Here is a 19640-nt window from a genome sequence, read left to right on the forward strand (position 1 = left end):
GTCACCACATGTCAGTGATCATATATATGTCCCTAGTGACCGTGAGGTTGTGTCCAGCAATATGCCTCTTCCAGCAAATAGCGGGATACCCTGAGGTGCTGGGTGCAATAGACTGCACGCACATACGCATCAAGGCACCAGCCGGTGAGCGGGGTAGAGTCTACATTAACCGCAAGGGATACCCCTCCATCAACTGCCAGGTCGTGTGTGATGCCCAGGGCATAATAATGAATGTGTGTGCTGGCTGCCCTGGTAGCTACCACGATTCCCACATCTGGCATCTGACACAGCTGTACCAATCATTTGCCAATGGGGACTTCCCACACGGACACCTAGTGGGGGATGCTGGTTATGCACTTGAGCCGTGGCTGATGACACCCATCAGAAATGCACACACAACCGAACAGGAACGCCATAATGAGGCACACGCACAAACACGTAATATCATAGAGCGTGTGTTTGGGCTGCTCAAGTCACGGTTCCGTGTCTGGACACGCCTGGTGGAGCTTTGCAGTACACACCAACTACATGTACCCAAATGATCATGATATGTGCTATGCTACATAATATGATCCTGCGGAAACAGCTGCAGCAGGACCAGCACAGGGCTGGGCCAAACATCCCCACCATTGCCAAGGCCACCACAGGCAGGGGTGACTTGGAGGAGGAACAACCTGACCTTGTCCCAGTAGGCAGAAGGAGGCGTGCCCAGTATGCCCTGGCCTTGGCAAAGAGGCAACGATAGCACATATGCTTGGTCAGTAGGAACACTGGGACCGATACCCACTCTGACTCACTCATACAGTAACAGGGATGCCTAACATGACACAACCTGCTTCCAAATGTACAGGGAGTGTAGTATGTGCATCCGACAGAGGCAGCCCTGCAGCACCACCCGAGGCATGAATGCCATGTGTTAAGTAATGTAATACCATGTATCATATGCACACCTGAGGACCATGACTAACATCCACCCTCACCAATCATAAACCACAAAAACACAAACCCACCTCATAGCTATCACAAGGGATAGGAACCTAGATGTAATGCTACCCAATGGCAAAGGTATAAACAGCAAGATGTGTGCAGTGTAAATGCACACAGTATAGGGAATGCACATATCAGTGCTGTAATAGAAAACAGGGTCAAAGCGCACATCAGCACCCTGACACTACCAGGGTCACACCTCATACAGTGATGTACATGTGCAAAAACATGGAACAAGATACAAAATGAGGGTGACTACCAATAAATGGCATGGATAACCACACACCCCTGTTGTTACCACAACAAGAAGCAACATGCATTAGCCATGGTCAAACACCAATGGCTAAAACTGACTACTACTATATAGCTTGCTGCAGACCACTGTCCTAATAGCAGCAACTGCCCCAGGCCTATGTTCACAGGTTCACAGGTTCATACTAGGCTATCTGCCCTAGGGCATTTATAAGCCTAGACCAGAGTTCCGTGGAGTCTGCCGCACCTTCACTCTGACGGATAATTTGCCCATTATATTGCTGTGCCTCTGACAAGCAGTGATACTGAGGTTATCCCTGGGGCATACCTGCAATCTCCCATCCATTGATTAAGATCTCACGTGAACAAAGCCAGTGAGGTACTCAGCCTCACATGTACCAGGATGTTGTTCCACAGCATAGGGACTCTCTGGTTGAAGAATCTGTCCCTCCAGCACATCCTATTAATATCTGTGTTGAGGTTTAAATCTCCTGCCACTGTAGTTCTGATGGATGTAGAGGTCTTGAGGTGAAGCGTGTACATTAACTCAGGTTTGGACATGGCCTTGGATGTCAGGCACAGGTCACCTCTGAGCAGACGGTAAGTCACGGAATCAAGCTGGAATTCCTCCAGTCGGGCAGCATAAGAAATATGTTTGAGACCCTTTCTCCTCCTGTCGAGGAATTTGTGGGCCCATCCAATTGCCATAGGTGTCGGGTCATATACATGCTGAATGGGGCATTGCACTCAATCAATGGTCCGATGAGTGAAGAGTACAGGGGAACAATGACCTCCTGGATCTAGATGTGAATCCCTGCATGATGAGGTGGGCAATGTAGAAGTTCTACCTAACTACCCTGGCAACGTGAGTGTCAAACAAAAGGTTACTCTCAACCTGGGTGCCCAGGTCCCTGATAACCTCCTGTGTGCTTAGAGGATTGCCACCTACATGGGAACTAGTGGTAACCTTGTTCTTCCCAAAGGGTATGGCTATGCATTGTTTAGTGTGTAATGTAAGGCCATGGCTCTGGCACCAGTTATCCGTGACTATGACACCCTTCTGAAGGATGTCTGTGTCAGATGGGTGTCCAACTATGGTTCCCAGTCTGCAGTCATCTTCAAACTTTGTCAGCCATAATCCTGCTGTGTTTGCTTGTACTTCTGAAAAGTAGATGCTGAGCAATAGTGGGCCCAGGACTGAGCCCTGTGGGACACCACTTGTGACAGTTGTGGAGTGTGACATGGCACCAGCAAGTCTGAACCTGTCTGTTCTGTCACGTGGACGGTTTGCAACCCATCCTGTGATGTATGGGTTCACATTTAAGCTGGTGATGTTTTCAATGATACCCAAGTGGGTATTGTGTTGAAAGCCTTTGCCAGATCAAGGTAGGCTGTGTGGAGTGCCTTGCCCTTGTCAATGGCCTTGGTGTCTGTTATGAAACAGTCAACCAAGTTTAAAAGGCATGATCTGCCCTCAACAAAGCCTAACTGGGTTGGATCTAATGTCTGCAAGTCCCTATGTCCTCATCTATGACTTCCATTATGATCTTCTCCATAGCTTAGCAGACCCTGCTTGTCAAGCTGATGGGATGGTAGTTTCCGTGGTCGGTGGAGGCACCCCATGTGAAGTGGGTCCACCATTGACATATGCCACTCCTTGGGAACATATCCTGAGTTGAGGCTAAGATCATACAGCTGCCCTGACTGCGGGTTTAATTCTTGAGTGAGTTCATGGAGCACAAAACCAGGGACACCATCTGGTCCCATGGATGCTGCGTCCTTTCCCTTGGATAGAGCAGTTCCCACCTGAGCATTTGAGATGTTTGGGGGGCTACAATCCTCTTTCATACATATCTCTCCAGTTGTGGTGGAGGGGTGGGTGGAGAATCTGCACTGAACCTGTCAGCCAGTATGTTGGCAATGTCTGTAGGTTCAGTGATATTTACAGCATTCTGAGCCTATTCTGAGCATATCTGGGAGTTTCCTCCCAGGTGTGTAACGATCTATAAAAGGCCTCATTGTTGTCCCGTGAGCCCTTAGTGGGTTTACTCCCAATATTCGCCTTGGATGATTTCATGGGGAACTCAGTGTTTCACCTATATTGCGCAGGGTGTCTACCCTTCCACGGATATCGCTCTATCTTGTAGTACCTCCTTCCTTGTGTTGTACTGCTTGTTTATGGCTGAGGTCCACCACACTGGACGCTTGCCTCTGGTACAACGAGTCTGTGTTTTGTTTGGGATTGCCTCATCCATGCAGTCTTGAAGGTGCTGGTAGAAGGCAGTTGTAAGTGATACAGTGGCTTGGGTAATGGTGTCTGCTGGCTTGGAGGCTTTGAAAGAGACCACAACAGTCATTAGAAGTGTGTAGTCGGCTTCTGAGAGGTTCTGCACTGTGGTCTTTTCTATCTGTGGTGGAGGTGGGATGTGGACTTCCACTGAGAGTAGGTCATGATCTGATCTCACCAATGATGGGTATACCTCTGGTGTTGAACATTGTGAGCCCATGTTTGTGATGATGAGATCTACTATGTTGTCTCCTCTTGTGGGGATGGTGACTAGTTCTTCCATGGCATGTGAGTGTATGAACTCTAGGAACCTGTGGGCTAGAGTGTTGTGGCTGTAGTACTGATCCCAGTCTATATTTGGATAGTTGGGATCACCCAGTGTGATGGTGTTTGCAGGTACATGTATCCCGGCCACTGTTTTCATGAAAGCTCTGTGAGGTACCTGAGTTTCAGAGGATGGCCTGTAACATGCTACAAACTTCAGAGCAGTCTTGCCTATGGTTAATTGCACCCGGATGGTGTCCAATGCATCGTGTGTTGCCACCAACCATGAGGTGAGGGTGTCCTTGATGAATATTGCTATTGCCACCCCTCATAGTGGTAATATGTGTACTGCATAGATACGAAATATTGTGCCTCTGACTTAGTAGTGACACATTATGACCACCTTACATAATTGAATAATGTGACTATGCCTCTGTCCAGTCTGTGCCCCTGTCCACATGCAGCTGTCCAGATGTCTCTTGAAGAGAGTCAGTGAGGTACTCTGTCTAACATGAACTGGGATACTCTGCTAGAGTTTGAGATGCCTCTGAGTTATGACTCTGTCCCTTCAGCATGTCCTATACATGTATGTGCTGAGGTTCAAATCTTTAGCTCCCATGTTTCTGGTGGATGTGGATTGCTTGCAGTGGAGCATGTCTACCAAATCCTGATCGGACATGGTCTTGTATGTCAGGCATAGGTCACCTGTAATGTATGTGGTATGACACTGAAAAAGCTTGTTTTTAGTTATTCTGGAAGTATATGACATGTGTTGTAGATCCCTGATCGTCATGGTAAGGTACTTGTGGGGTCTCTCCAGCTGCTGCAAGTGCTGGTTGAGGTACATACCAAATGGGGCGTTGTATTCAAGCATGGGCCTGATAAGGGAGAAGTATAGTGGTACAATGACCTCCTATGGTCTGGATGGAATACCCTCCATGATAAGGTGGCCAAGATAGAAAGTCTGTCAAACAACTTTGGCAACATGGGTGTCAAATGAGATGTCACTATCTACATGTGTCCCCAGCTGTCTGATTTGTTTCCTGTACTCATTGGGTTGCTGTCTATGTACAGATCTGTGGGTACTGTGTTCCTCCCAAAGGGATGGCTACACATCAGTCGCAGTCAGTTTTAGGCCATGAGTCCAGCACCAGCTATCTGTCAGTGTGACGGCAGTCTGTAGGATGTGTGTGCTGGCTGATGTATTCACTATGGTGCCCAGGTTGCAGTCATCTGTAAACTTTGTCGGCCACAACCCTCCTATGTTTGCTTTCACATCTGAAAAGTAAATACCAAATAAGAGAGGTCCCAGGACACAACCTTGTGGGACACCACTTGTGACTGGCTTCGAACCTGACAAGGCACCTGCAATGTTGACATTATGGGTTCTGTTTCTGAGCCATTTTGCAACCTATGCTGTGACATATGGTGTTATATTTCAGCTGTTGAGCTTGTCTATGATGCCTGAGTGGGGTATTGTGTCAAAGGCCTTAGCCAAGCGCAGGTAGGTTGTGTGGACTGTGTAGCCCTCATCAACGGCTCTACTGACAGTTTCAAAGTAGTCAACTTGGTGCAAAACGCAGGATCTGCACTGTACAAAGCTGAATTGGGTGTGATCAAGGGTCTGTAGGACACCAATGTCTCTGTGTGGAAGCTCCATAATGACCCTTCACAAAGCTTTGCAGACAAGGCTGTTTAAGCTTGTGTGGTGGTAGCTGCCAGGGTCTGTGGAGGCAGTGTTCAGGTACAGATCCTGTAGCAAGGCTAAGGTTAAATAGGATCTGCATATACAGGTTTATCTCCATCTGTAGTTCACATAGCATGCAACTGGGGATACCATCAGGTCCCATTGATGCTGTGTACTCGTCTTTGCTGACTGCGGCTCTCACATGGACATCCAGGATGACAGTGAGGTTACATACAGCTGTGATAACTATCATGTCTTGGGGGTGAGGGAGGGGGTACATTGCACTGAACTGGTCTGCCAGGGTGTCAGTAATATCTGTCAGGTCCCTGGGATATAAGTTGTTGTGTACCAAATCTGAGCATATATGAGGGTTCCCACCCAGGCGTCAGACATAACTGAAGAAAGCAGTGTGGTTACCTTCATCGTCTGTGGTGATTTATGTCCCCAAGTTGAACTTGGGTGTCTTTATGTGAGAATGTAGCTTTCTACTACTGCTGCCCTTGTAGTTCTGATGGATGTACAGGTCTTGAGGTGAAGCATGTTCATTAATCCTGGGTTGGACATAGTCTTGTATGTCAGGCACAGGTCACCTCTGAGCAGACAGTAAGCGACTGAATACAGCTGGAATTCCTTCAGTCGGGCAGCATAAGAAATATGTTTGAGACCCTTTCACCTCCTGTCGAGGAATATGTGGGCCCATCCAATCTGAATGGGGCATTGTATGCAATCATTGGTCTGATGAGTGATGAGTACAGGGGAACAGTGACCTCCCTTGATCTAGATGTGAATCACTGCATGATGAGGTGGCCAATGTAGAAGGCCTTCCAAACTACCCTGGCAATGTGAGTGTCAAACAAAATGTCACTGTCAATCTGGGTGCCCAGGTCCCTGATAATGTACATTGTGCTTACAGGATTGCCACCTAGATGGGAAGTAGTGGTAACCTTGTTCTTCCTGAAGGGTATGGCTATGCATTGTTTAGTGTGTAATGCAAGGCCATGGCTGTGGCACCAGTTAGCCGTCTCTATGAAACCCTTCTGAAGGATGTCTGTGTCAGATGGGTTTCCAACTATGCTTCCCAGTTTGCAGTCATCTTCAAACTTTGTCAGCCATAATCCTCCTGTGCTTGCTCGTACTTCTGAAAAGTAGATACTGAACAAATGTGGTCCCAGGACTGAGCCCTGTGGGACACCACTTGTCACAGCTCTGGAGTGTGAACTGGCACCAGCAACTTTGACCCTGTGTGTTCCGTCACTTAGCCAGTTTGCAACCCATGCTGTGATGTATGGGTTCACAATTAAGCTGGTGATGTTTTCAATGATACCTGAGTGGGGTATTGGTCGAAAGCCTTTGCCAGGTCAAGGTAGGCTGTGTGGACTGCCTTGCCCACGTCAATGGCCTGGGTGAGTGTTTTGAGAAAGTCAACCAAGTTTAAAAGGCATGATCTGCCCTTGACAAAGCCAAACTGGATTGGACCCAATGTCTGCAAGTCCCTATGTCTTCATTTAGAATTCCCATTATGATCCTCTCCATAGCCTAGCAGAACAGGCTTGTCAAGGGGATGGGATGGTAGTTTCTGGGGTTGGTGGAGGCACCACCTTTGTGAGGTGGGTCCACCATTGATGTATGCCACTCCTTGGGAACATATCCTGAGGTGAGGCTAAGATTAAACAGCTGCCCTAACTGCGGGTGTAATTACTCATTGAGTTCATGGAGCACACAACCGGGACACCATCAGGTCCCATGGATAAAGTGTTTTCTGCCTTGGATTGAGCAGTTCCCACCCCAGCAGTGGAGATGTTTGGGCGGCTAAAATCCTCTGGTGTGCATACCCCCAGTTGGGGAGGGGAGAAATCTGCACTGAACCTGTCAGCCAGTATGTTGCCAATGTCTGTAGGTGCAGTGATATCAACATCATTCTGAACTAAGTCTGAGCATATCTGGGAGTTTCCTCCCAGGTTTCAAACATAGGTAAAAAGGCCTCATGATTGTCCCTGGAGTCCTGAGTGGGTTTACTCTCTAAACATGCCTCGGATGATTGTATGGGGAACCCAGCGTTTTACTCACAATGAGCAGGGGTGTCTTCCCCCATACGGATTACACTCTATCGTGTAGTAGCTCCTTCCTTGTGTTGTACAGCTTGTTTATGGCTAGGGTCCACCAGACTGGATGCTTGCCTGTGGTACAAAGAGTCATTATTATTTTGGATTGCCTGAACCATGCAGTCCTGGAGGTGCTGGTAGAAGGCATTTCTAAGTGATACAGTGGCTTGGGTAATGGTGTCCGCTGGCCTGGGGCCTTGAAAGAGACCACACCAGTGCTCAGAAATGTGAAGTCGGCATTTGACAAGGTCTTCACCGTTTCCTTTCCCATCTGGGGTGTGGGTGGGATGTGGACTCCCACTGAGAGTAGTCCATGATCTGATCTCACCAATGATGGGTATACATCTGGTGTTGAACAGTGTGACCCCATGTTTGTGATGATGTGTTCTAGTATGTTGCCTCCACTTGAGGGGATTGGGACCAGTTGTTCCATGGCATTTCAGTGTATGAACTCTTGGAACCTTTGTGTTAGAGTGTTGTGGCATGATTAGTGATCCCAGTCTATATGTGGATAGTTGGAATCACCCAGTAGGATGGTGTTTGGAGATACATTTATGCCCTTCAGTGTTTGCAGGATAGCTGTGTGAGGTACCTGAGTTTGAGCGGGTGGCATGTAACATGCTACAAACTGCAGAGCAGTCTTGCCTACGGTCACTGGCACCTGGATGGTCTCTGATGCATAGTGTGTTGCCACCAACCATGAGGTGAGGGTGTCCTTGATGAATATGGACACCCACCATCCTTCTTGTTGTTGTCGGGATGCTGGTGCCGGAATGCATGAGATGAGGTAACACCCGATAGTGCTGGGGTGCTGTCAGAAACTGTGAACCAGGTTTCAGGCACAGCACAGACATCAATGTGCTACATACTGAGAAGGGCATAGAGTGTGTGCAGCTTGAGGTAGAGACCTTGGGCATTGAGCAGCATCAGCCGTAGTGTCTTTCCTTTACTGTGTTCTAGGGTGGTAGGTGTAGAATCCTATTTCCAGTTGTGATTGTATGGTCCATGCTGTCTGACATCTAGCTAAGGGGAGGTCATTCTGGTTTTGCAGTTATCTTTCATCACCAGTAGAAATTACCACAACAGCCCCTGTGGGTGTACCTCATGCACACACATCCAGCACCTGTAAAGTCCACAACAGTACCTCACCAGGAGTATGACAGAGCTGGAACACATGTAATGTGTAGTCTGATTAAACAGAGTGCAGCTCCACACACTGCCATGATGTCCACCCAGATGCAAGCTGTGCCTGACGTAGAAAGCCATGTCCAAGCTGGAATCAATGCACATGCTGCACCTTGTACAATCTGAATGGCAGGTAGCTATGCACATGAGGGAACTGAACCCCAGCACTGACATATATAGGACAGGCTGTACTGCATTATCCAAAACACAGAAGCCACCCCCACACATGAGTAAACTAACACTACAGGTTGTCCATAAAGACACTGGTTGTCCCTCAACAGGAATCCTAATGAGTGGATGGGAGATGGGAGGTTTACCCTGGGTATCAATGTTATGTCACAGGTAGACAGAGGCACAGTATACTAAACAAGACATATGACATGTCAAACTACGCACAATGTGTTGATGGACAAACACATTCTCCGACTAGCATTAGGTCAAGATACCTCTTGAACACAGCCAGCAAGGTGCTCTGCCTCAAATGGACCAGGATTGTATTCCACAGCATAGGGAGTCTCCGAGTGATAACTCCATCCCTACAACATGTCCAACATACATCCCTGCTAAGGTGTCAGTCACCTGCACTAGTGGTTCAGGTGGATCTTCTGAGTCTGAGGTGGAGCATGTCCATTAATCTCTGTTTGGACATGGCCTCGCATGTCAGGCACATGTCACCTCTAAGCAGACGGTATGTGAGTGAATAGAGTGTGAGTGTCTTCAATCTGGCAGCATATGACAGCTGTTGTGGTTCCTTGATCCTTTAGGTGAGGGACAGTCAGGGTGTCTCCAATTGCTGCAGATGTTGGGTGAGATACAGCCAGAATAGGGCATTTGACTTGATCACCGGTCTGATAACTGAAGAGTACAGGGGAACAATGACCCACTAGATCTGGATGTGAATCCCATCCTTATCAGGTGGGCAATGTAGAAGGTCTTCCTAGCCACTTTAGCAATGTGAGTCTGAGAAGAATGGCGACTGTCAACCTGGGTCCCCAGGTCCGTGATAACCTCCTCTGTGCTTAGAGGATTGCCACCAATATGGTAGCTTGGGGTCACCTTGCTTTTCCTGAAGGGTATGTCTACACATGTTGTGCACTCTGACTTCAGGCCATGGCCCTGGCACCAGCTATCAGTTACTGTGAGTCCCTTCTGAAGGATATCTGTGTGTGATGCACTGTCCACTATGGTGCCCAGTGTGCACTCATCTGCTAACATTGTCATCCAAAGTCCTCCCATGTTGGCCTGTTCTCATGGGAAGTACATGACAAACAATGGTGGCCAAGGACTGAGCCCTGTGTGACACCACCTGTGACCAGCCTGGAGTCTAACATAGTGCCAGCAACTCTAACCCTGTGGGTCCCGTCCTTAAGCCAGTTTGCAACCCATCTTGTGACATATGGGTTTACATTTCAGTTGTGAGGGCTTTCCACAATACCTGAGTGGGGTATTGTGTTGAAAGTGTTAGCAAGGCCAAGGTAGGTTGTATGGACTGCCTTTCCCCAACAATGGCCTAAGTGACCAATTTGAAGATGTCAACCCAGTACAAAAGGCATGATCTGCCCTGACCAAGCCAAAATGGGATGGGTACAATGTCTGCATGTCCCCTATATCTTTGTTTATGAGCTCAATTATGATCCTCTCCATAGATTTGCAGACTACACTTGTTAAGCTTATGGGGCAGCAATTAACAGGGTCTGTAGAGGCACTGCCTTTGTGCAGATGTGCACAACTGGACCTTAACCAGCCTGTTGTGCACACTATGGAAATGTAAATCAGTGATAGGACTGAAGCCCAGGATACTGACCACCACAGTGAAAGTACTGAAACACTACACTAGACAGTGCTACAGTGTTAGGTCAGTATGAACGGATGTTGACAATTGTGTGCAAAGTATCCCATGCAAAACCTGCAGGCACAGTATACTCCCAGTTTTGTTCACACAAAAGCATTGGCAGTAACTACACAACATGGCACAGAACACACAACCATAAACTGGAGGTATTTGTTGAAGGTCACACTCATCCACAAATGTGATGGGCTGCAGAGTTCAACATATGTAAAGCCCACACTGGGCATGCTCACACACTTAGATAAATGAGACATCTTTCACACAACATGCCACAGGAAGGCTGAACTGGGCATGCTCACACACTTGGTCCAAATGTTACCCCTAGCAAATGTGAAAACACACCAGAGGATGGTCGCCCCTTTCTAGACACTGATCATGTAAGCACCCTATAAGTATATTGGAGAAAAGGATTCTCTCAGTAATCCGAATAGCGCCGTGCTAATCGTCCATCTCTAGTGTCATAACATAGTTAGGTAGGGGTTTGAATCCAGCAGGTGGCAAGTGTGTGTGAAGGGGGGCAAGTGTGTGTGTAAGTGTGTAAGAAAGAAACATCCCTTTTGGCAACTGGGAAAACACACCACAGGATGATCATTCCACTTTCTAGACTCTGATGATGTCAGCACCCTATAAGTATATTGGAGAAAAGGATTCGCTCAGTAATCCGAATAGCCTGCCGTGCTAATGCGTCCATCTCTAGTGTCATAACATAGTTAGGTAGGGGTTTGAATCCAGCAGATGACAAGTGTGTGTGAAGGGGGTAAGTGGGTATGAAAGAAACATCCCATTTGGCAACTGGGAAAACACACCACAGGATGATCATTCCACTTTCTAAACTCTGATGATGTCAGCACCCTATAAGTATATCAGGGAAAGGACTTTCCCCAGTAATGCGAATAGAATAGCTGTGCTAATGCGTCCGTCTCTAGTGTCTTAACATAGTTAGGTAGGGGTTTGAATCCCGCAGATGACAAGTGTGTGTGAAGGGGGTAAGTGTGTGGGTATGAAAGAAACATCCCTTTTGGCAACTGGGAAAACACACCACAGGATGATCATTCCACTTTCTAAACTCTGATGATGTCAGCACCCTATAAGTATATCAGGGGAAAGGACTTTCCCAGTAATGCGAATAGCGCGCTGTGCTAATGCATCCGTCTCTAGTGTCTTAACATAGTTAGGTAGGGGTTTGAATCCGGCAGATGACAAGTGTGTGTGAAGGGGGTAAGTGTGTGGGTATGAAAGAAACATCCCTTTTGGCAACTGGGAAAACACACCACAGGATGATCATTCCACTTTCTAAACTCTGATGATGTCAGCACCCTATAAGTATATCAGGGAAAGGACTTTCCCAGTAATGCGAATAGCTGTGCTAATGCGTCCGTCTCTAGTGTCTTAACATAGTTAGGTAGGGGTTTGAATCCGGCAGATGACAAGTGTGTGTGAAGGGGATAAGTGTGTGGGTATGAAAGAAACATCCCTTTTGGCAACTGGGAAAACACACCACAGGATGATCATTCCACTTTCTAAACTCTGATGATGTCAGCACCCTATAAGTATATCAGGGGAAAGGACTTTCCCCAATAATGCGAATAGCGCGCTGTGCTAATGCGTCCGTCTCTAGTGTCTTAACATAGTTAGGTAGGGGTTTGAATCCGGCAGATAACAAGTGTGTGTGAAGGGGGTAAGTGTGTGGGTATGAAAGAAACATCCCTTTTGGCAACTGGGAAAACACACCACAGGATGATCATTCCACTTTCTAAACTCTGATGATGTCAGCACCCTATAAGTATATCAGGGGAAAGGACTTTCCCCAGTAATGCGAATAGCGCGCTGTGCTAATGCGTCCGTCTCTAGTGTCTTAACATAGTTAGGTAGGGGTTTGAATCCAGCAGATGACAAGTGTGTGTGAAGGGGTAAGTGTGTGGGTATGAAAGAAACATCCCTTTTGGCAACTGGGAAAACACACCACAGGATGATCATTCCACTTTCTAAACTCTGATGATGTCAGCACCCTATAAGTATATCAGGGGAAAGGACTTTCCCAGTAATGCGAATAGCGCGCTGTGCTAATGCGTCCGTCTCTAGTGTCTTAACATAGTTAGGTAGGGGTTTGAATTCGGCAGATGACAAGTGTGTGTGAAGGGGGTAAGTGTGTGGGTATGAAAAAAAACATCCCTTTTGGCAACTGGGAAAACACACCACAGGATGATCATTCCACTTTCTAAACTCTGATGATGTCAGCACCCTATAAGTATATCAGGGGAAAGGACATTCCCCAGTAATGCGAATAGTGCGCTGCGCTAATGCGTCGGTCTCTAGTGTCTTAACATAGTTAGGTAGGGGTTTGAATCCGGCACATGACAAGTGTGTGTGTAGGGGGGTAAGTGTGTATGATTGATATATCCCTTTTGGCAACTGGGAAAACACACTACAGGATGCACATACCCATTTCTAAACGATATCACAATTATGTATGGCTTTTGATTACAGACATGCCATGTGTGTTGTGCACACACAGAATGCCCATGTATGTGGGTTGTCCCTCACAATAATGCATGACATTGATTACACCGGTTATGGCAATGAACACATGATGTATGTGTGTGCCAAATACACATATGTACCTGTGACTTTCAATAGTTACCATGTGTGATGCCTGCCACATGTGAATACATGGTATTTGCACAGGGTAACATTATGACCGTGGTCTTCTGTGCAGATGCTGCATGTGGGATGTGTATATACAGTGTGAGATGTAGATGCTATCAGCCTAGTAGTGAGGGATGCACACCTGGTCTGGGGCATAAGGTCTACATGTTGTTAATGTACAGGAGCTGCATGTTTTCACCTGTTGTGGGAGTGGTAAGACAGTATTCCATAGCAATGCAGTGACTGCATGCTAAGAACCATTCAGCTAGGGTGTTGTAGATACACTTATTCATTAGCATTCAGTAATTTGTCGGAATCCCTGGTGAGGGTCTGATGCCAACCAAGGTCAGGGTCTACCAGCCTGTGTCACTTGCTCAGTGATCCCTTCCATGTTCCCTATCACGTATCCCAGTGAGCGACATCCCACATCAGCTGTGGTGGCATGGACAATGACTGAGTCATATGTGTCCATGCATCTGACTGACTTGTATGTTGTTGTTACAGTTTGGCCATGTGTTTCCATCTCATACATGTGATGTACATCAATGGGTAGGGATAGGGTTGACTGTGTACATGTGGCAGCTGTGACATTACTACATGACACACATATTCCACAACTGTACCATAGAGGTGACTGACAACTGACCTTTGCACATGCTACCAGAGTATTGAGATTACATTGGTGATTGACAGCACATAGGGCCAATGGTGAAAAAGAGACATAGGTCCATAGGTTCGTACAGGGATATCTGCCCAGGGCATGTATCCACCTAGCCAGAATGTGCGTGCCTTTCAACATGCATTGTGAATCTGTCTTGCTATGCCCTTTTCCAAGGTTAGTATACTGTGCCTCTTTCTCACAGTGACACATAAGTGATACCCAGGGTAACCCTACAATGTCACATCCAGTCATTAATATCGCTCTTGAGGATAGTCACTGAGTCAGTCCGCCTAACCTCTATTGGGATAATAATCAGGAATGAAGGGTGCCTCTGAGTTGTGAATGTGCCCTCCACCATGTCCTATGTATATCACTCCTGAAGTTCATGTATTTCCAGCGTGTATCCTGGTGGGATCTGGATATTCTGAGATGCAGCATGGCCATTACGTGAGGGTATGACCTGGCCTTCTATGTAAGGCACAGATTGCCTATGAAGAGGCAGTATGTCACTGAGTAGAGCTGCTGCTACTTTAACCAGTCAGTATGTGGCATCTGTTTGAGCACTTTGATCCCCTTGTCGAGGTACATATGTGGTAGCCCCAGTTGCTGCAGGTGTCTGGTAAGGTGCATGCCGACAGGTTCATCATAGTCAATTATGGGCATGATGAGGGATGAGTAAAGGGCACAATGTCCTCCCCTGGCCTACATGTGGATCCCATGATGATGTGGCCCATATCACATGCTTACCTAACCACTTTGTCCATGTTGTTGTCAAATGGTAGGATGCTATCAACCTCGTACCCCAAGGTCCATAATTCCTAGGTCTGCACTTACTGGATTAACACATATGTGGTACATTGTGGTCATTTACTGTTTGACAAAGGGGATGACTATACTCTTTCTGTCATTCATGTTGAGGCCATGGCTGTGGCACAAGTCGTGTGTTTGCAAGAGTCCCTTTTGGAGGATGCGTGTGTTAGCTGTTGAGTTGATTATGGTGTTCGGTCTGCAGTCACCTGTGACGTGCTGAGCCACAGTACTTCCATGTTGGCCTGTACCTATGACAAATATATAATGAACATGACAGCCCCTAGGGCTTTGCCTTGTGGGACACCACTTGTACCAGGTTGGAGGCTGACATGGCTCCAGCAATTCTACCATGTGTGTTCTGCCCTTGAGCCACTGTGCAATACCCATAGTGACATAGGGGTTAATATGTACACTGGTGAGCTTCCCTAGAATGCACAAGTGGGGTATTGTATCCAAGGCTTATGCAAGGTCCAGGTAGGCTGTGTGGACCTCCTACCCCTTGACAGTGGCCTTGGTGACTGTTTCAAACAAAGCAAACAGGTTTGATAGGCAGGATTTGCCATTGACAAAGCCAAACTGTGTATGGTGACATGTCTGTAGGTCCACAATATCTAGATATGTGAGGTTCTTGATGATTCTTGCCATAGCTTTGCAGACAAAGCTAGTCAGACATATGGGGCGAGTAGTGTCCAGGATCCGTGACGGCACCACCTGCATGTTGAGGGACCACTGTTGCTGTATGCCACTCTCTGGTCACATATGTATTAAGGCTGGGATTGAACAGTGGTGTTATGTCTGGGTGTAGCTCTTCTTGTGGTTCATGTAGGACACAGCCTGGGACACTGTCTGGTCCCATTGATGCAGTGTTTACTGCTTTGGGAAGGGCATCTCTTACCTGAGCATCTGTGATGTCAGGGGGGGAAGCACTGTGATGCGAGACATATGTTCCCTTTTGGTGTGGTGGGGAGAGAAGGCAGCATTGAACCTGTCCACTAGGATGATGGCAATGTCTGTGTGTTTTATATTTTGTGTGACATATTGTATTACCTCTGAGCATATCTGGGTAGTACCACCCAGGTTACTAACATAACTACAGGCAGCCTTGTGATTATCCTCAGTGGCTTGTGGAATCCTCTCTCAAAGATGGCCTTAGACAATCATATGGGTGCCTGTAGTTGTCTTCCAATACTCATCAGTGGTGCCTTCACATTTTGGGAGGTTGTTGTATCATGTAGTGGCGCCATCCTTCTATTGTATAGTGTGTATATGGCTGGTGTCCGGCGCCCAGGACATCTGTCTTTGGAGAATTGGGTCATGCTTTCATATGTGGCTTCATGATCCATGCATTCCTGAATGTGTCCACAGAATGCCTCTATACAGGTATCTGCAGTCTGGTCCATATTTTCAACAGGCCTTGGGCCTTTGAAGGCTTCCACATCATTTATGAGGGGTGTGCACTTGCTTGACATGAGCTGTTGACAGACGTGCCGCACTCCAGACAGAGCAAGGGGAGGGTCACAGTCAGCTACCTGTTGGGACGTACCTCCCTGGACCACATGGAAAGAGACACAGAGGAGCTCTTACAGCACCCTCTCAAACTCAGGTCTCCCACACAGCCTTTATGCTGACACAGGAGAGTTTAGATTACTCTGCAAACACCATCATACTGGGTGATGCCAGCTACCCAAACATAGACTGTGTACATTACACAGGCCACAATACCCAAGCTCTAAGATTCCCATTGATCAGACATTCTTTGGCTATGGAACAGGTAACCAACCTTCCCACAAGAGGGGCAGATATACTAGAGCTGATCTTTACAAACATGAGTAAAAACTAATCACCACTGGGAGTATATCCCTCATTGTTGCAATCAAACCATATACTAATCACACTGGTGTTCTGGATCCCCCACATATGCAAACCTCCAACACATCGATGTGTGTGTGTGGGAAATGTCCCTATTAGCAACCGTGACAGTATCGTACAGGATGCAGATCCCCCTTTTGAAATAGTGATGATGTCAGGACTGTATAACTATATCACCTGTAGTAAAGTCCTCCAGTAATTTGCATAGCGCGCTCTGCTAATGTGTCTTTCTTCTTCAGTGTCATAACGTAGTTAGGTGGGGGTTTGAATCCTGCAAAGGGAATGTATGAGTGTGGTTTATGTGTGTGCACTATGCTGGGAGGGTTAACTGCCTTTTGCCAACTGGGAGAACACACTACAGGGTGCACATCCCTCCTCCTACACACAGATGATGTCAGCACCCTCTAAGTACAGCATTAGTAAAGGTTTCTCCAACTACTGCAAATAGCACACTCTGCTAATGTGTCTGTTTCTACTGTCATTGCACAGTTAGGTGTGGGTTTGAACCTTGCAAATGGAAAGTATGTGTTTTACTGTTGGTGGGGTTAGTATGTGTGCACAATGATGGGGTGGGATGTGGCTTTTGCCACATGGGGCTATGCACTGCAGGGTGGTCATTACCCTTAACAAGCAGTGATGTTGATAGCACCCTATACAAACAAAACTACAAAACAGAAGGTGTTGGTACTGATAACACATGTAAGGTAACACTTGTTCAAGTAATGTCCACAAAACGGAGTAGGATAATAAAACATTTCTTTTATTCTATACAGACAACATGACTACAGACAACTAAGTGCCAGTACTCAGTATAGTGTTACATGCTACTTGAACATGCACATGTACCAATATACCTAGATAGTGTTCTGAAGCCTGAATGTGGCAAGTGTGTGGATGTGGGATGTGTCTGTGTGTGCATTTCCGTATGGGGAGCAGGTTTTTTGTGGCAATCAGGGTACTACAGTACCTGATGCACATTACATCTTCCAACTGATGAGGTTGCCTGCACCCTGTGAGTACAGGTAGAGAAGGGGATGCCAGTAGTAAACAACATAGTGCACTTCTGAAATGTGTACCTGTCATGTATCAACAGCTACTCATGTAGGGTGATAAATAATGGGAATGGCAGGTGAGCGTGTGCATGTGTGTGGGTAGCAGGGTGTGTATAAATGCATGTGTGACAGAACAGATACATGTAGCTGAATCTACATAACAGCACAAGATGCACATTGCCATAGTCAATGTTAGCATGTGATGGTGTGCAGCAGGTACACTTTGTTAAGTAGTATGGGTGCAGATAACAATTGAGGACATTCATACAGTTACTGCAGCAGGACTGATGGGATATACACACATTTATACTGCAACACACAACAGTTACCAACATGTTACTACTTATACACATCTATAGTCACCCTGTGCATCAGCAACGTGTTTACCTTTACCTGCACCGATGTTGTAGTATGCAGGAGGTGGCACAGTGTCATCATATGCACAGGGTGTGGGTTAGATATGCCCAAGCCGCCACTGGTAACACCAATTGACATGTGTGTGTATGTGTGTTTGTGAGGGGCAGCAGTACAGGGTGGACCGTTGTTGGTGCAGTGTGTGTGTGTATGTGTTTGCCCTAGGTGTTAGGTTTCTGCATGTGTGTAAGCACGCACACAGTCCCACATAATGGCTGCCATGTACAGGGTTTTGTGGACAGCCACAGACTGCACCTGTCAGGTCATCCAAATCAGTGTCTGTGGGCACGGACACGGTACCTGTGCCTGGCAGGGTGCTACGGGTCAGATCCGGTACTAACCCAGACTGGGTACTGTCAGCGGAAGCAGGGGTGTGTTGACTGGACACAGTTCCCTGTTGGGACTGTCCAGAGCCACGTGCACGTGGTCTCCTGGGCGTCTGGATGACAGCACAGACCCAGCATTGCTGGGGCTGGTGCTGGCACTTGAGGCGCCGAGTGGGCCGTTGTCGCCAGCGCCACTGCCAGCTGGTGCTCTTGCTGGCATACGCCACGCCGACGCCGCAAACGCACACCATCGCCCTGGCCCATGGACATCTGGTTGTGGAGCAGCTGTTGTATGCCCCACAACGCCTGTCAACGACATCTGTGAAGTTACGGATAGCATTCGCAACATCATGCATGCCGCCTGTCATGGCTATGCGACATGCTCTCAGCTCCCTCAGACCCTGTCTGGTGTACCTTTCCATACGTGCCTGTGCCTGCATGACAGTTCTAAACATAGTGGAGGTTGACATACCTCCCTGGGCACGCCGGCCAGAGGCAGTACGCCACGGATGCCCCGAGAACCCATGGGCGACTGTCTGCGTGGTACCATTCGAGGCCTCTGCACATGGCTGCCGGGTGAGGATGCATGTGCCACAGGTACCACATTACCCTGATCTATGCCCACTGCTGACTGTCCATCACCTAGGGACAATGGTGATAAAGGATGTAACGGCAGGATGACTGTGCGATTGACGGGTTGAAAGCTGTGTACTGTCAATTGGCTGACCAATGGCGGACCCAGACACACCTTCCTGCACCATTACAGACATTTCATCATCATCAGTACCTGGGGCACAAGATTCAGGTTCCCTGCTGCAGGTCACCAGAGCAGCACCAGAACCTACGGGAGGAAAACATGGAACACAGATTACAGTCTCAATACATATTTGAAAGAGATGAACTTCAATACTAATGCACACATTCAGAAATGGACACATGCACTCATGGACACTAACACACATGCACACTTGGGCACAGGCACACTTGCACACTTGCACACCCCACAGTAAACACACACATCAATACCGTGTTACACTACTCAATTTACTACCTGTCAATTACAGTTATTGTGGACACAGTCACCAGCATGTCTACTACAGAGTTACACTACTCTTCCTAGTTTTATAAATTGTTTTACAGATACTGTTAAAAGACTCACCAGCATGTATGGCCTGCCTCGGTGATACATGGGAGGGACCTGGAAGTGTGAAGAGAGTAATGTCAGTGGGCACATGTGTGCCATTTGTTT

The sequence above is a fragment of the Protopterus annectens genome, chromosome 2.part0 (genome assembly GCF_019279795.1).
Source record: "Protopterus annectens isolate FY-2018-M chromosome 2.part0, PAN1.0, whole genome shotgun sequence".
NCBI classification, from domain to species: Eukaryota; Metazoa; Chordata; order Ceratodontiformes; family Protopteridae; genus Protopterus; species Protopterus annectens.